This window comes from Diceros bicornis, chromosome 7 (assembly GCF_020826845.1).
Source record: "Diceros bicornis minor isolate mBicDic1 chromosome 7, mDicBic1.mat.cur, whole genome shotgun sequence".
In the NCBI taxonomy this organism is placed as follows: Eukaryota; Metazoa; Chordata; class Mammalia; order Perissodactyla; family Rhinocerotidae; genus Diceros; species Diceros bicornis.
In genome coordinates, this window is record NC_080746.1 from 51,965,073 (window position 1) to 51,980,615 (window position 15,543).

The following is a 15,543-nucleotide window of genomic DNA, read 5'->3' on the forward strand; positions in this document are numbered from 1 at the left end:
GAGAATGGAGAGCGAGCCAAAGAGATTGTGCTGTGGGCTCCACATGAGAGAAATGCACACTTTCTAAACCCAGACATGGACAATACGACTCCATGCTTTGGGAGGTCCTCTAGTTTTGGAAGAAAAGAACATTCAAGCAATCGGACTCTGGGTGCCAGGGCCTCTTTCAGTCAATGCCTCTCTGTTAGTCAGCCATGGCCTACTTCTCTTTGTTGGTTGGACTGAATTTTAATTGGCTGCCCCTCCGCCTCCTACGCGATCTCTTTTTGTAAGCTTGCAAAGAAGTTGAATGAATTCAGCAAGAAAGTGACTGGTTTTACTGGAAAGCAAAGCTCCTGCTCGGTTGAGATGGCATCAGGAGGGGCCCTTCCTTCTCTTTTCCAGATCCCTCCCGGTGGCCCACACTTGTCTTCTCGCCTTGGAGATGCTGTACCAGCTCAGCAGTCTCTGTCTGTTAACAGAGAGGGGTGGGAACAAATATTGATTCAAGGGATTAGACCCACAAAAAAGAAAAAGAGTGTTCTTGCTGACAGCCAAACAGGGCATCGTCTAAACAAAACTGCCAACAGAGTAAGGTAAATCTTGTACCCCATCAAGAGAGACAATGGTCTGAGTCTTTGTCATGCCAGAGAGGAAGTGGCTTTCCGTCCTTGGGTCACCATCTGTTAAGTGAGCTTGAGTAAGTGGTGGCAAGAGGTTGCTGAGTGGTGGGCGGATTGCTGACTGTGCTGCCAGCTGATGCTAATGAACTCGCTTCCAGTGGAACGCAGCGGGAATACACAGCGGAAAAATTTTCCTTCCATTCCCTGAAATTGACTAAGGTCTGCTGCCAGACCCTGTGCTGGAAGCTGAACACCTCATAGCAACGGCACCCTCTTCCCGCCCCGGAGGAGCCCTCATTCTAAACCAAGAACCAGGGGTAGAATGCAAGGCAAGGAGAAAAGAACCAGAGCGTATGCACGCATTCACTCAACAAATATGAAATGCGTGCCTCTTGGAGCCAGGCACTAATGGAGACCCTGGGGATAGAGGAGTGAACAGTACAGTGACAGCTAGAATGTATTCTGTGTCTGGCACTAATCTAAGATTTAAAAGATCCCTAGAACATTCCGACAAGTTCGTTATTATTATTAGCCCCATTTTACATGTGAGGAAAGGGAGGGAAGAGAATTAAGTAACTTACCCAAACTAATAAGTGATGGAGTGGGAATTTGAACGTGGACAACCTGAGTCCAAAGCTTAATGAAGGCAGTGAGGTGGAGGAGCAGGCTATTAGATGGGGGCCATTCTCAGGGGACAGTATTTGAGTTGAGAACCCGAATAACCAGAACGAGGCAGCTGCTGACTATGAACCAGACTCTGTGCTGGTCGCTTGGAATTTTCCTTTCCTTATTCCCACAACAGCCCTAACAGGCAGGTCCCAGCACCCTCGTTTCCAAAGAGGAAATGGAAGCTCACGTTTGGGTAAATCACATCAGGATGCATGATTTCTGTGTGGCACAGTTGGGATTTGTGCCCAGGTATTTCCGACTCGAAAGTCTGTGCTTTACCCACCAGCCACACTGTGCCACAAAATGGAAAATGTGGCTGTAATTATGTCTAGAAGATTTGGAAGCTCCTGGGTGTGGATATGTCTTGCCTGGGACAGGCTTAATGAAGGAAAACATCAGTCTAACAGAGACTTACAGCATGAGTTGGCCTGTTCTTCTAAAATAGGTGGGGCTGGGGTGCAGGAATTCTAGGAAGCAGAAATAGCACAAGCAAAGGCACAGAGGTGTTAAACATCAGGGCACATCTAGGAAACAGTACTGGAGTATGGTTAGAAGCAAGTGCAAGGAGTGGGAAATTAAGAGAAGAAACTGGAAGGCTAGATTGGGGCCGATTTTGAAGAGCCTCGACTGCTATATTGAGTGGTATTCATAATAAACTACATTGAACATAATAAAATCCCACTATATCATGAGACTCATGGAATGCATTTCAACCAGCATTTATTAAGCACCTCCTACATGTGAGGTTCTAAAGGAAGAGCTCTGGTTAAAACAAATGCCTTTTGCTTTCAATTCTTGTAGCGAAATCTCTGCAATGTGGATTAATCTACTTTCTGGACCTCAAAAGTATGTTATACAAAGTCTGACTCAGTCATTGTTTTCCGGTTGAGGAGCCTGCCTTAGGGTCACCAGCTTGAGCATCCATTTTCATTTCAGAATCTGTGGATCTAGGAGGAGAGAAGAATGGAATGAAAATCTGTGTTGACTTCAGAGCAGTCTTTGGAAGTTTCTTTTCTAAAAAATATCTGATAGCGCATTTTGTTCTGCTTTGCCATTTTCTCAGGAAAAGAACAAAATGAAGCAAGTGCAGAGAACATATCCTGTAAACAGCAGACTCGCAGCTGAGTGCCCCAAGAGGCTTGTACTTCATCTCATTTAGCCTCCGTTTCCTTATCTATAAAAAAAGGGATAACAACAAAGGCTACACCATGAAAATAAATATGATAATGTATATAAAGTACTTAGCATACAAAGTACCTGAGCAAGTGCTCAACACATGTTAGGATGAATTATAATTATCACTGATAATAATTACACCAAGTATTACTTTTAAAGTGTGAAGAACAGAAGTTGGAAGGAAAATTTGCTAACTGGAAAATCAAGATGCCCCTTATCGGAGGCAAATGACTTGAAACACATTCCAAGCACCTGTCTAAGCACAAACACACAATGATTACATTCAATTCTCAAACTGCACTGAGAGGTATGGATTATTAGCCCATCTCAAAGATAAAACACCCGAGGCTTGGGAAGTGAAAGAGACACTAAGGATAGGCTTTGTTTGACACTCAGTTGACATACAAGATATTCACTTGTTAATCTAATGAAGTATTTTTGTGTACTTTCCTCATGTTCTATGCTAGGCTATGCTGGGTATACAATTAAGAACAAAACTGACGTGGAGTCTACTCTACTGGAGCTCAAAGCCTAGTGGGGAGACATTGTCATATGCTTTACAAAGACATAATAATAGGTGGGGTTCTTTTAGAATGGGAAGGAAAGGTAGGAGGAAAGGGAATCCAGGCCAGTGAAATAAGATGCCTGAAGGCCACGGAGTAGGGAAGAATGTAGTATTTTCTGGTAAATGATAAAGGGTCAAGTGGATGAAGCCAAATGCATGAAAGACAGAGTGATAAAAAAGAACAGGAAAAGGAAGGGAGTGGTTAGATCTAGTATTACTCTTGTTAAGAAATGTGTATTCTAAATTAATAAAATTGCTTGTAGAACTTCTTTACTACCTTTTGGAACACTCCCGGACGTGAGGCTCTAGTTTGGGGCTAAGTGGATAAAAGAAGCTATTATCAGTTGGGTTGGCATCCATCTCTCATTCATAGAAAATTAGATTTATAGTATTTAATGAAATCAAGATTATTTTTAAGCACTTAACCAGAAATTTGAAGATAGATGGGTGTAAGAATTATCAAGGCCAGAATTTTCATAATCTTTTAGCCTTTCCCTCATGGCCACCATATCGCTATTGTAGCCCCCAGCATCACATCTGCATTCAAGTCAGGACTAAGCAAAGATGGCACAGGGTTGTGATAGCTGCATCTGTATCGTTTTATCAGGAAAGCAAACGCTTTCTCAGATGCATCCACAGAAGACATATGCTTACATGACATGGCCCCAAAATGAGTCTCAGGACCACTTGTAACTGCAAGAGAGTCTGGGAAAGTGATTGTTGGCTTTGAAGTTTCAATAAAATGAGGCAGTAAGGAAAAGGGGTTAGAAATAGCTTTTGGGTGGACAATTAAGATGTCAGCCGTAAATATTATAAGAGTGAAAGAATTTCCCTTTCCTAATAATCGGTAATGTTAGCTACGTGCCAGTAAGAAAAGGTCAGTCAGAATAATAGACAAATGGACAGAAGACTTGAACAGGTATGCCACAGAGAAGGAAACACAAACGTCCAATAAACATTTAAAAGTAATTAAGGAAATGCAAATTGAAGCCATAATGAGATATATCTTGGCAATACCAAAGGGAAAATATCTAATATTGCCTAGGATGTAAAGGAATAGAGACTTCTACATACTGGTAATGGACTACAACTACTTTGGAAAATGACTTAGTATTATTTATGATCCAGTCTACTCTTGGTACATACCCTAGAAAAATTCCTACACGTGTGTACCAGGAAACAAATATAAAAGTTACTTTCATGACAAAATTTTTTTAAATATCAAAAAAAACCCTGAAACAAGCAAAATGTTCATCAACAGGAGAATAAAGTACAGTATATTCACACAATTGAATATTATAGAGCAACAAAAATTTTAAAATACAGCTATGCATAATAATTTGAATCTTATAAATGTATAATTGAATAAAAATAATCTCAAAAACATAATAAAAACCACTATTATGAGATTAAAAATTAAAAAATTATTTTATAAGACAAATTAAAAATATTATTTAGGGATACATACGGATGGTTTATAAATAATTTTTTAAAGCAAGAGAATTATAAAAAAAAATTTAGCATAATTATCACATGGGGGAATTGTGGAGGAGTGCACAGACAGGTTCGAGCATACTGGTGATATTTGAGTCTATAAATTGGGTGGTGGCTTTATGGCTGTTCATTTTATTATGATGCTTTATAACTTACATATACCCTACTTACAGTCCTTTGTATGTGTCTAATATTATTCAATAAAAAATTTTAAGAGAAAGCAAGTTATCAAACAGCATGAATAGTATGAAACAATTTTAAATTTCTAAAGATAGAGACATACGCAAGCATAGAAAATACTGCATGTAGATTAATGGTAGTTTACATATTCTTTTTTTGTGCCCTTCTGTGTCTTCCAAATTCTACAATGGATAGGCATTATTTCAGTAAGTAGAAAAATACAGAAAAAATTATTACTGAAAATATTTAAAGCATTGCTCTTTAGTTCATTGATTCTAAGAGTTGACAATTTCCATTCAATTGTCACTGAATTTCCTGAATTGGGCTTTGGCAAATATCCCTGAAAGTTAACAAATTTCTTTTAATCTGTTTAGTGGTTCCCAAAACATGTTGTTCAGTAGCTTTAATTTTCTCCCAAATCTGTCTCATCCATTAGAGGAAGGAAGTTTCTAAAATATTTTTGAGTGATGATAATAGATTAGGATGGATGAAAGTGAAAGCAAATAATGTTTTGTCTGCTTCAAAAATAATTTTATTGCCTCTACAGTCTTTAAACACTTTCATACTCTTCTCATAATATTAAGCCTTGTGTTTATGGCATGGATACTGTCTGTGGAGAAGGAAATAAAGGAAAAAACATGTTCATTGGCTTTTGCTGGATATTTCCTACATCAGTGTTCATAACTATAGTTAGCAAAGCCCTTCGTAACTGTAGGCAAGGGAAACTGCCCCGTTCCTGCTCTCTGCATCAGATTCACAGGCCTTGGAGTCAAAACCAAGGCTCAAGGCTCAATGACTTTCCATTTTCCCAAGAACCAGAGCTTCTTTCTAGTGTCGGAGGATTTTATGGACCCCACCACACCAGAAAATTTTGTTATCTCTTGATTGAATAAAAGAAGGTAAAATAGATACAATTTCAAGCATGATATCAGGGTCTTGTATTTTATCAATTATAATCACATCTCTATATACATGAAAACATAATTCAGATATGAGCCAGATGTACTAATTTTTTAGGCAGCCGATAACATTTGGTAGCCTTGTGGATTGCCAGATCCCTCGCAATGACACCCTGAAATGAGGAACCACAGACACAAATTGGCATTCACTTTTCTAGTCCAACTGTTCATTCTGAGGACTTGAGGCTCAGAGAAAGGAAGTGACTTGTGAAAGGCCGCTCGGCTGGTCCGTGGTGGAGCTGGGGTTAAAATTCAGGCTTTTTTATTTTGACTCCAGTTTATCGCCAAGCTATCACAACACCTGCATAAACATTTCTGGGACTTCCCTTTCTGCTTCTGCAGGCACACCGAATGACTTTCTGGGTGATTTATAAAAATAACGCTGTGTGATTCCACTTATATGCGGTATCTAATAGAGTCAAACTCATAGAAGTGGAAAATCCAGTAGTGGTTGCCAGGGGCTAGTGGTGGGGGACATGGGGAGTTATCGTTCATTGAGCATAAAGTTTCAGTTATGCTAGATGAGTACATTCTAGAGATCTGCTGTTCAACATGGTGACTATAGCTAACAATACAGTATTGCACTTCAAAATTTTTTAAGTTTAAGAGGGTAAATCTCATATTAAGTCTTCTTACCACAGAAAAATAGACAAAAAAGAGACATAAGCATAAGGAAACTTTAGAAAGTATTGGATATTTCCTTGATTGTGCTAATGGTATCATATTTGCATATGTCTGAGCTCATCAAATTGTATACATTAAATATGTGCAGTTCTTTGCAGATCAATTATACCTCGATAAAGTTGTTGGAACACAAAGCCTTTGCAGGTAAATGTGAACTGTCTCCAGTTGAGTATGGGATACAAAATGGCAGTTATGAAAAAGAGTGCCATCTCTACTCCTTCCTTCAACAAACACATTGCACACCAAAGATGGGACTACCTTGGTGACTAAAGCTGTCTTGAGGAGCTAGCAGTCTAGAAGGGGGGAAGAGAAATATGCAAATAATGACAATATGAAGTGATATGGGGCAATTGAGATCTGATCCAAATTTAGTGGGAGTCCAGAAGAAGGAATGAAGAACTCTTCCCTGAAACAAGAAAGGGCAGACCATGAAGAGAGAGCTGAAAATGGCCACGTTCATCTGAGGCTTCTTTTCTTCAGAGGAAATTATGCCCTCATCTCCACCTCATGAACCTCATGAGGCTTCCAGAGCCTCACTTGTCCTCCTCTGGAGAGGGTCCAGTGTGTTTACACCTCTAACAGGAAATAGATGTCTTACTTCTGGCCTGAGTCTGGGAAAGAGAAACAATCATCTTTCTGATTCTAGACACTCCCTTTTATCAGTGAAGGAATCATTAATACGATTTAAAAGATGAATCAATGTTCACAGGAAAAAGGAAGGAATGTTTTTCTCTGCTGCTGGCATTCCTGAGCCACTTCTGGCCCGAGACCTTCCTCCAAGTTGAAATTCCAGCCATCCCCTAGGCAGCAATGAGTCAGGGTTTCGGCAGGAAACAGAGGGCATACTCAAGTGGAGAGACTGAGGAGAGTTGAATAAAGGGAGTAATTACGAGGGTATGGGCAGAGTGAGGGCATCCAGCAAGGAATAGAGAAGCATTCCAGAGTGAGTCTGAAGGAGCAGTTTGGACAGTGGTTCTCAAAGCTGGAAACCTGTGGGCATCCCTGAGACTTTTTTAGAAGTCCACAAGGTCAGAATTGTTTTTACAATAATACTAAGGCATCTTTTGCCTTCTTCGCTCTTATTCTCTCATGAGAGCATAATGAGTTTTCCAGAGGCTCCATGACTTGTGATGGAGTTATCGCTCTGATGGCTAATGAAATGTATGTTTGTATATTCTTGTGTTTGAGAATTTCTCAGTTTTAATTTTTAATGTGGTAAACATAGATAAACAAAAGTTCTTTGGGATCCTCGACAATTTTTAAAAATCTAAAGGGGTCCTGAGATCAAAATATTTGGGAACTATTGGGTGACTGCAATTGGGAGGGAGAGAGTTAATGTAGAAGATGGCCACCTAGCAGGACCTGGGCAGCCACCACAGCAAGCTGGCAGAGAAGGATCCCGGGAAATAAACACCCCACCGTCATCTTCTCCCTCCCTCCAATCAGCCACCAGGGCTTCCACTGGCCAAACACAACTCAAAGCCAGAGGACAAGGGTGGCTGTTCTCTAGGGCACAGATCAGGGTAGAAAAGAGTGGATCTGGAGGAGCCAATGGAAAATACCCACACATTTGGAGATTGGAAAGAAATTTATAAAACGAAAAAGAAGAAGGAAGGGAACAGAGGGGAAGTGTGATCCTTCAAAATGGGATCCAGAGAGAAAACCTCCAAACAGCTCCTGAGCGCTTTGCTCCATTCACTTAGCTGGCTAATGAGGGAGGACCTGGGTTTAAATTCTGACTCTATGATTTCCTATATATGGTTCCTTGAGCAAGTTAAGGATCTTAGTTGGATCTCTCTGGGCTCAGTTTCCTCATCTCCAACAGGAGATAATAATACCTAGCTCAGAGTGCAGACGACAGGACTGCCCGAGTTAATAATATATATGTAGTACCTAGTATAGGCCCTTCATTAGGATCTATTTCCCTTTATCCTTTTTGTGCAAACTCCTGGGAAGTAGTTCCAGTAACTACCAGGTACCTTGGACCTTGGGTGGTGCTCGATTTTAAACCACAAAGACTGGGACTCTGATCACCCTCATCTCTTTCTGAGGGTTTACTGCCAGGTTAACTATTCGGAACGGTCAGACATTTAAATTGAAAGAAAAAGAACACTCAATGAAATATTGTATAAATGCTAATTGTATCTTATGGGAATTAGTCCTTTGAAACAACCAACTCTTAGAATCCTAAGATTTCATTGAGGCATAAACCGAAAAAACACAAAAAAACAAATTTCTGCTAGGTTTGCTGATTTGCATGCCTTCCTCTACATTTCTATCAGCTTTCTCCAAAACTCCTGACATTCTGTGCTGGTGGGGGGATGACACATTGGTTTAAGCCAAAGCAGACTGAAGCTATATTTGCTCCACACTGGTTTTTTCTGCCCCTCTTTCTGAATGTTGCTATTTGAAGAGTGCCTCCACAAAGCCCCAGTAGCTACAGCCCTTTGATTCTTCTGTGGGATGTTCAGTGTTAACACATGTTTGAAACCTGCTGGGAGCTTAAGCCCTGCTTAATAGAAATAAAGGCATGATTAAGGAGATAATCTGGTAACTGTCAGTCACATTTTGCAAAGTTATTATCCGGTTGCAAATCTCTAAGTATTAGGGGCTTCACTTTTTTTTTTTTTTCAAGGAACATTCATTGCCTATGGCCCCAAGTGAAAGAATTTTATTTTCCCATTTTAATTACTGTTGTCATATCTGCAGTCCCACCCCTTCACTTCTACCTCTTCCTCACCCCAGTCACCTCTCTCTCTCTGCACACTCATACACACACACACACACACACACACACACACACACACACAGCACAATGTGGACATAATATACATTTAAAATTGGAAACACTTTAGTAAAGAAGCAAACCCCCCTACTCCCAAAACAACCTCTAGGCCAAACTGCAAATTTGTGTTGATGACATGCAGTTATTCAATTAAAGATCAGATGGAAACTGGGCAGCCAATTTACCATTCAAATTGATGGATGGGATAAGGGACTTCTGGACCATTGTCGAAATGCAAATGATTTTTAACTCCAAACACTCAGGGAAAATGAGATTGATTAAGGAAGCTGGTTTTTCCTCCCATTACTCAAATGGGAAAATAGATGATAGATAAGGAGCGATGGGGGGTGGAGGGTGTCTGGGTGGAGAGTGTCACAGGAGCTGCTGTTTTCCTGTCACAAAAGGCATTCAGCAATTAAGTCTCTCTTATTCTGATAAAGCGGATTAAACAAAGACTTGGGCTCCCCTACCATATTTTGGTATTTTTTTTGTTGTTATTGATGATGAAGATGACAAGTCACGGGGGAGGGTGGCTGTGGAGGGGAAGTGGAGATAGACGTTTCTCAATCCATGATGGACTTCACAGAGCTGTGACTGCTATCTCAACTCAAGGATCCCTTCTCCCCTGCCACCACCCCTCCCCCGCCGTATCCTTACACTCACACATGCACGCAGACACACGTTCATCTCTAATGCAACCCAAAAGTTAACGGTCAGAATTTGCACCCCCCAACACTTGCTCTCCCGTGTGCTTTCTGTAGGTCTCTGTGAAAACATAAATCACATTCTACCCAAGACTCTGCTCCAATGAACCATGCACTGTGGTGTAATGAAACGGCAAGGGCTTGGGAGTTGATAATACCATCACCTCTGACGGGGAAGGCAGGAAGAAGAGCGAGATACGGGGACCATCCTGATCCTGAGTTGAGTGTTGGATATGCTGTGTTTGAGAGGCTTTGGGGAGAGCTACATGAACATGTCAAACATATATCAGAAATCAAGGGCCTGAGGTGAAGAGCAGACTCTGATCTCAGGGCACTTACTGCAGTTGTAGTTGATTATCTGCTCAGTGCCTATCTGCCCTGAAAAATGCAAGCCTGTCAATTCACCACTGTATCAGTTCCCAGCTGCATAAGTAGCTGTGGAAGGAAAGAGGGAAGGGGAGAAGGAAGGAGGGAAGGAGGAAGGGAGGGAAGAAAAGAGAGAAGAGAAATTGATGATCAGGCAGGCATTAGTGATCATCAACTTTTACTTGGTCCAGCAGCTAGTAGGAGTTGGGTGTAAACTATAAATCAGTTTCTCAGATTATTTTACAAATCCTTACCACAAAGGAAGTGAAAGGAAAGAAACTAACATTTATTAAGTATCCACTGTTTGTCAGGAAGAAAAAAATCTTAGGATTTCTACCTTCATCCCCTGCTATTTCCACTAGAGTATTGTTCAGCAGTTGCTAAAGATGCCTCATCTTGCTGGAATATTTTGGCCACTCACTTTCACTCCTTAGCAGATATTGGTGAATAAATGGACTGTTCTAACTTGTTCCCTTCTGTGCCTTTACATCCCGCCTCCAATCTTCTGATCTGAAGCTGGTATGTTCTCTGTTTGTTTTTATATAGATTACAACACATACCTTCCTTCCTCTTCCCTTTCAACAAATCCTCTCAAGTCTTCTCTCCTAACTACACTGAGAAGCCTCTTATGCTGTTCTGATGAGTCTCTACATGTTCACTGGTCTGTCAGACTTGGGAATCTGAATAACTGATGACTAATAGGACCCTGGCCGAGCTATCTCTGCCTGCCAGTCTAACATGCTCAGGAAATTTTATATGGAACACTGTAGCTTACTTTTAGAAATGTGCTTAAAATACGAGCAGGGAAGAGAATTTGCAGGTGCTTACAAGATGTGAGCCACTGTTCTAGACACTTCTTACAGATCACATCTGGTGTGGCCATACAATCCAGTTTGCTCAAGATGGTGCCAGTTTACACCTGTTGTCCCGGTGTCCCTGTTTGAGTGATAAATTATATGTGCGTTCTAGTTATACTTCATTTATTAGTCTCTCATTATCATCCTTTGAGTTAATATCATCAATAAACCCATTTTTAGATGAGGCAATTGAGGCTCAGTGAAGTCAAATCACTTGCCTGAAGTGTGACAACTTGCGTGTTAGAATCCAGATTCTAATTTAGGAATGACTGATTCTAAAGCAGGCTTTCCAACATACCATGAGTAATTCAATATGAATTCAGAAGAATAAGATGATCAAAGTTCTTGGCTTCCAAGTGAAATACTTCTTCTGTGTGATCCTGGCCCAGTAATTCCCATTCTGCAAATAAAATGAGCCTACACAGAAATATTTTTCTCTGTTATTGATGTACACCTGGCAGGATTTTAGTCAGGATCAGCCCTTAATAAGATTGGCAAGGGTAGAAAATGCGGCTTTCCTGCCTGCTCTAACTCCTCTCTTTATTCTCTCTCCACTCCCATAATCCTGTGCTGCTCAACCTCCTTTCCAACCAAACCTAGGGAAACACAAGATTGTGTCAGCAGAGAGATCTGAATTCAAATCCCAGAGCCAATATTTGTAGCTGTGTAAAGCAAGCCAGCAATAGGACGTCTCTGTGCCTCAGTTGCCTCCTGTGTAAAATGAATAACACTGCTTACTTCGTAGGGTTTTAGCAAAGATTAAATATGAGGACATATGAAGCACTCATGCAGTGCCAATACATCGTAGCTACTCGACAAGTATTAGTCCTCTCCCTGACTCAGCAACAATCTGGTATTCCACCTCAATTTAAGGGCACAGGATTCTCTTCCCAGGCTGTTTGCTCGTAGTCACTTTAGGACAAATGGTAAATGGAAAGAGGTGTCAAATATCCCAGACTAGTAGGTTCCGTGAGTGCTTGGGAAAGGAGAACCCTAGTGGTTCACTCATAAGGTTATCTGTTGTTGTTGTTAGCACTATTGTTTGCTTGTTTGTTTCCCCCAAAAGATTATAAACTCTGAGAATGCACGACCACACCACGTCACACACCTCACTAGAGTACCATTGATGGTAAGTCTTGATGAATCAGTAGTTTACCCAGTAAGAACAAGAAACAGGATTCTGTCGTGTGGCAAGCAAGTGCAAAGTTGTGGAGTGTGGAAGGAGGCCAGTGAGCAGTGCAGTGTGGCTGGCCTGATAGGTGACGGGGATACGACGATTCACACCTACTGAGCATGCGCCATGTGCTCGGCACTGTGCTAAGCACTTTCCTTAGATTAACTCAATTATGCTTCAGAATAACACGGTATGAGGGATACTCTTAGGATTCCATTTTGTATGTGGTGGACTAAGGCCCAGAGGGACTGCACTCTTAGCAAGCAGCGGAGCAAGAATCGGAACCCAGGCTTTCTGACTGTGGAGCCCAGACTCTCTCGGCACGGGGTTGAAGACAAAGCTGATGCTGTATGTTGGGCTCACACTGTGGGGGTTCCTGTGGGCCAGAGGGGAGGGATGACTTACACCCTGGAGGCCCAGGTGGTGGAAGCAGGGAGAGTGTAGACAGTTGTTAAGTTTAAAAGCAAATGAATTTCCTAATTGACCCACGTCAGTCCTCTTTCTGGCTGTGTTGTATTTGCCAGTGCTTCTTCAATTACTTCAAGAGCTGTTGTGAAATTCTCCATGTAATCTCCAAAGAAAATCAATGTAAAAACACATATTTGTAAATATGAATTATTCATGAGTATTAATACACTTAAGTATATATGAATTTAAATTAGTTTCATTTGGAGTTTTTTAAACATTTCAGAGTTACACATACACAAGTTATTCACAAGTTATTCATTCAATATTTGTTGAAGTCCTGCTATATGACAGGAAATATGTTAAGCATACACCTTGAGAATATATGATGTGGTAAATAATAATAACAATAATAATATTAATAATAATATTCCCTAAGTGCTGCATGCAGGACACTATTCTATCTACTTTACATATATTAACTCAATGATTCCCCATAATACCTCTATTACTACCATTATTGCTATTTGAAAGATGAGGAGGCTGAGTAAATTGTCCCATGGAGCCCAAACCATTAGTCATCAAAGTAGATGCTATTAACCCTGATGGTACATATGGATTCTTAGTATACGTTTGTACTAAGTAGATTCTTAGTACATATTTGTTGAGTGAATAGACCAAACATTGGAAGCATAAAATAATAATAATAACGCCTAATTTTTTTGTAGGATTGTGCCATATACTTTTCACGCACATTCTCATTTAGAAATAATGTCTGTAAAGGAGCTTAGTTTCTACTAGAGGAGGTAAGATATGAACACCAGTAACAAACTACATAGACATTTGAAAATATAATTAAAAGAATTAAAACTTGAAGTGCTTAAAACAGAAATTTAAAGAGGTGAGATTCGTTCTACATGGAGGGATGCAGATGGTTCCTGGATGCAGTGGCACTAGGTGAGCCTCGGAGGATTTGTGCACACAGAGATGAGGGCGGGAGGGGCAGAGAAGACAGGGAAGGCTCCAGTTATGGGGAGCCTGTAAGAAAAAGCACAGAAGGAGGAAAACACAGAGCCTGTATGAAGCACATGGAATAGCTTCCTTTAGCTGGAATGTTGCTGCTCAAAACCACCCAGTGATGTTTTCTGCTGTCTTTCCATTACTTTTCATATCAGTTAGGCCTACATTCAGCTGAAGTACACAGGAAACTCAATACAGTGACTTAAACATAAGGGTTTATTTTCCTCACATGACAAGAACACTGCATAAATGGATGGCTGTTGGCATTGGTGTAGACTAGTAGTTCCCAATGTTGGGCTGGCTGGCATCTTTGTGATTCTCTTGGCCTTTTCTTCATGGTTGTGAGCTAGCTGTCCCAACGTCAGGCATCACACCTGAATTTAAGGCAGGAATCAGGGGCAGAAGGGGATTGGGCCACACCGACCAGGTCTCTTCCTTTAATCATGGAAGTCAAAGCATTCCCAGAATCCCCCCCAGCAGACAGGTGCTATCTTATTGGCCAGAACTCTGTCTCGTGGCCACTCCTAGCTGCAAAGAAGCCTGGGAAAGAGAGTATTTGGCTTTTGTAGATTCTATAGTATAAGAGGAAAAGAGAGAAGGGGGTGGGAATAGAAGATGGTTCAACCAACCAGCAGTGTCCATTGGGTACTAATAATGCTAATAATACCAACTCCCCTTTCCCTGAGTACTTCCTGTGTGCCCATCACAGCCTAACCACTTCACATACATTTCTCTCATTTAATTTAATGTTCACTACATCATATCTGTGAAAGAGCTATTATTATCCCCATTTTACGGAGATTCACCTAGGTTCAGTTATTTGCCCAAGGTCAAACAGCTGACAAGGGGCAGAAGGGCAGTACTTCTAGCCCAGGTCTTAGCCAGGATGCCCTCGCTCCCCCCTAGGTGATGATCACTCACTGATCACCTACAATGTGAGTAGCTTTGTATGTTTATTGTTTCTGTTGATTCTCACAAAAGTCTGTGAGTGGTTAGTAATATTACCATTTGACAGACAAAGAAACTGAATCTCGGTCAGTTTACATGACTTGCACAAGGTCACACCCCTGCAGGTGGCTGAGCTGAGATTCAAAACCCGGACTGCCTCATTCCAAAGCCCATATCCTTTCTTCTGTGCGGTGCTACATTTTATCAAGATTCCATTGAAAAAGTAACTCCAGTTTATCTTGTTCCAAAATACTTCCCATCTGTCCCTCCTCTCCAGTCCACACCCACTTCCCTGGCTCAGGCCCTCATCACCTTGTGTTTAGACTATTCTAAGAGTCTACTAAGCAATATTTACACTTTTACTTTCTCCTATCAGATTTACCTTCTCAAGAGTCATATCATGAGGCCCATCCCTCTGCTCGAAAACCCCCATGGCTCCCCACTACCCAACAAAGGGTGTTCAAATTTCTTAACCAAACCTGGCCCTCACCAGCTTTCCTACCTGGCCTCCCTTTGTTAGTCATCCTTTGCTTTTGACTCTTTTCCCTACTGTTCATTGCATGAAGGCTGGTCTTGCCAAAGTATAAATTTTCATCAATTCAGTTTAGCCCGTCCATATGTCCAATCCAGTGGGATCTTGAAGGAGGGAAGGGAGCCTAGTTCTAGATGTGGAGAAAGGACATTCCAAGTGGAAAACACAGCAGATGTAAAGGCATGGGAGTAGGAGGATGCAGGGTTTTAGTCAGTCTTCCCATTAGTCAGGTATGGCTGTAGTAGAAAATCACAGTGGAGAGTTTTGCCAATTAATGTGTTCAAATTCCAAACTGGGAGAGAAAAAAAAATCATATTCAGCCTTATATCAGTAGGTACCAATCTCAAAAGTGATTCTTTGGGTCATGGTCATTATCTAATGATTTTGACTAATTCTCCCAGAAAATCACTTCTCTAATTAGCA